Here is a 4,019-nt window from a genome sequence, read left to right on the forward strand (position 1 = left end):
ATCCATCCATTTTCTACCACTTACTATATTTAACATAATTTGCAATTACATGGAGTACATATATTTTTTTAAGAAAGAATACATTTAGTAAGAAAAGTTACAGTACTTTATTGATACATACTATTTGCAGGCTTTCGAGGGCCAATTAAAATGAAGTGGCGGGCCACATTTGGCCCCCGGGCCTTGAGTTTGACACCTGTGCACTAGTGGTACATGTACCACAGTTTGAGATTCACTAATATAGGTTTACTATATTGCGGGTGAATTCTCTCTGTTGCCTTCAGAGCGACGGTATGCCCTTCCTATGTGTAAAACAAATCACTTTTCCAAAACATTTGTCCCCTCTGCACTCAGACTTTTAAACTTTTGAATTTTTCAGCTTGTTGTATTCTTTATGTATTTATTGACTATTTAATTATTGTGGGCCATGTGTAGGCTTTCTGAACCGCCACAACCTGCTGCTCAAATTTATTTGCCTCTTGAGGGATTAATGAAGTTATTTGAATTGAATTGAATATGATATACATAATATGAGTTTGGCCGACAATAGAGCATTTATTGCTATCGTTAGATCGTGATACTGCATGTTGATGACACACTCTAGTATCCCGCAAATCTGACAGCGACAAACGGAGATCGCTTCCCTAAAGGCAACTAATGTAATATTCTTGCTAGCGGCTAACACCCCTGTGCAGTGCAAAACATCTTCTTCAAGGCAATGTACTGTCCTTACTAGTGAGGGTGACACTAACTGGTCTTCGCCTCTATGGCGGAAATGAAGTATGTTACTTACATGTACCATTGTCACTGGAGGGCAAGGGATAGCTAAACATGCTACACTACACACCATATAAGGCTAATGCGGAAGCTAGAGCTCTTGAAAGTAATTTTTTGTCCTTTTTGTTATTGTTTCAAACAGGAAATAAGTCCCTGGACAAAGAAGGACTTCAAGGACAAAAACTAAAGGATATAAATCAGAGTCAATAGTAGTTTTTGTTTAGTTATTTTGCCCTTTCGATGTTATTTTGCTTAGACTATTGAATGTACTTAAAGTGAATAAAAAAACAATTTAAATATTTCATTGATATTGTTAAAGTTAAAGTACCAATGATTGTCACACACACACTAGGTGTGGTGAAATTTGTCCTTTGCCTTTGACCCATCCCCTGGGAAGTGAGGGGAGCAGTGGGCAGCAGCGGTGCTGCGCCCGGGAATAATTTTTGGTGGCTTAACCCCCAATTCCAACCCTTGATGCTGAGTGCTAAGCAAGGAGGCAATGGGTCCCATTTTTTTATAGTCTTTGGTATGACTCGGCCGGGGTTTGAACTCACAACCTACAGATCTCAGGGCGGACACTTTAACCAGACCACTGAGTAGTACACCGCCATCCTGCGTTTTGGCTGATTATAATTGTAAATTTAATCTGAGTTTAGTCTGGATAGGTTCGCAGCCGTGTGGAAACTAAAATGAGAATCAGCACATCCCAGTCTGAGTCCATGGTTCTTGCCCGGGAAAGGGTGAAGTGCCATCTCTGTGTTGGGGAGGAGACCCTGCCCCATATGGAGGAGTTTAAGTACCTCAGAGTCTTGTTCACGAGCGAGGGAAGAGTGGATGGTGAGATCGACAGGCAGATCTGTGCGGCGTCTTCAGTAATGCAGACTTTGTATCGATCCATCGTGGTGAAAAAGGAGCTGAGCCAGAAGGAAAAGCTTTCAATTTACCGGTCGATCTACGTTCCCATCCTCACCTATGGTCATGAACTTTGGGTTATGACCAAAAGGACAAGATCACAGGAACAAGCGGCCGAAATGAGTTTCCTCCGTCGGGTGGCAGGGCTCTCCCTTATAGATAGAGTGAGAAGCTCTGCCATCCGGGAGGAGCTTAAAGTAAAGCCGCTGCTCCTCCACATCCAGAGGAGCCAGATGAGGTGGTTCGGGCATTTCATCAGGTTTCTCCCCGGATGCCTCCCTGATTGGTAAGAGGCCACGGGGAAGACCAAGGACACGTTGGGAAGACTATGTCTCACGGCTGACCTCAGAACGCCTCGGGATCCCCCGGGAGGAGCTGGACGAAGTGGCTGGGGAGGGGGAAGTCTGGGCTTCTCTGCTTAGGCTGCTGCCCCCGTGACCCAACCTTAATAAGCGGAAGAAGGTGGACGGAAATTAAATAATTTAATGATCCTTAAATTTGAAGTGTCAGTAATAGCAGTGGATCGATACCTAAATTTGTAGTATTGCACAGAACTAAAGTATCCAACGAACAAGGATATGTTTGTATTACATTGAAACAGAGTCAAATGAAAATAAGACAATAAAAGATGTATCCCACACTTCTCTTTTGTAAAGTAAATCTGTACAGCAGATATATGCATCTACAGCAGGGGTCTCAAACTCAATTTACCTGGGGGCCCCAGAATGCAGAGTCTGGGTGAGGCTGGGCCGCAAGAAAAGATTTCTTAGAAAAAAATTGTGCATACTCCTCAACCTATCTAGTTGTATAATGACGTTTCAAATTGTATCCCTTGTGCACCGCTACTTTCTCTGTGCAAATAAGACACGTCGGGGTGACCCTGTGCTCAACAAATAAATATTCCATCTCCCACTTTTCCTGGAATTGTCTTTGCTCATCACTAACCTTTCTCTTCACTGCAGGCTTTGAAAAAGACATGTTTGGGGTTGTTGAATATATTTGTGCTTGTTCCCCACACTTGACACATAAAGTTTTCTATTCGACATCTTCACGCTTGAAGCCGAACCGCCGCCAGACAATGGACCCCTGCTGTTTTTCTTGGGAATTAATTCTTCCTTCATTTGTTACCAGATTCGCACCTTCTTTCTCTCGTATTACCACTCGCACGGCTCGGCTAGCATCACAGCTAACGTTACCCGTTCTGCTACCTCTCTGCTCCGCGAGGGCGTATACATAGGTGACGTATGACGTTGCACGTGTGTGACGTATTTAAGAAGGTGCGCTTGTTTTATGTCTCCATGAGAATGAGGTACAAGAAAGAGTGAAGAAGAGCCTATGATGTAATGCCCGCAGGTAAAAACAACTGTGTGAGAACGTATACTCGAATAGCACGATATAGTCATTTTCTATATCGCGTATATCGATATATGGCCCAGCCCTATATGTAATGTTCATCGTGTGAGGCAATGCAAATTAAACAATATTAAAAAAACGGTTTGAGTTGGTGCAGGTTATCGAGACGGTTGTTACTGACGGACAGGTGTCGCGGTGTGACAGCAGCCAGGCACGTAAGAAAACTCTCGTCTCCATGGCAATGTCTCTGTCGCTTTCACTCCTTTGCCGCTTTTCCACTAATGCAGGGATAGGCAACCCAGAACGTTGAAAGAGCCATTTTGGACCCGAATAACACAGCGCTGTCAAGTGGCATTCATATATTACTTGCGAGCCACACTGACATTAAACTTTCATATTAATGTGGGGGCCGCAAAATAACGTCTTGCGGGCCACTATTGGCCCGCGGGCCGCGTGTCAGAGACACCTGATCTCCAGCAACTATATAGTTCCCCGAGTGGCTGGACAGGACAAATTTAAAAAATTAAATAAAAATAATGAAAAAAAATAGTTTGAATCGACTAAGAATCGTTATTAAAAGAGAGAATAAAAAAAGAAATAGGTATATCATAAGCGCAGGGGGCTGCAGTACCTATTAATATCAGGGGCCTTGTGGTTAGAGTGTCTGCCCTGAGATCAGAATCATAAGAATTTTTATTTCCATTGTTTGTGGACGGGTTCACAAACTAGGAATTTTACTTGGCGCAATCGTGCAACATGAAAATATATAACACAGAATAGAATAACGTGAGCTGTAACTGAGCTATCAGATCTTGTTATTTTACATGTGCCTGATGGCCGAGGGGAAAAAACTGTTCAGGTGGCGGGAGGTGTGGGTCTGGATGGACCGTAGTCTCCTGCCTTAAGGGGAGAGGGGAGAATAGTTTGTGTCCAGGGTGAGAAGAGTCAGCTGTGATCACACGCCTCCTGGAACTGGA

Source organism: Nerophis ophidion, linkage group LG08 (assembly GCF_033978795.1).
Source record: "Nerophis ophidion isolate RoL-2023_Sa linkage group LG08, RoL_Noph_v1.0, whole genome shotgun sequence".
NCBI classification, from domain to species: domain Eukaryota; kingdom Metazoa; phylum Chordata; class Actinopteri; order Syngnathiformes; family Syngnathidae; genus Nerophis; species Nerophis ophidion.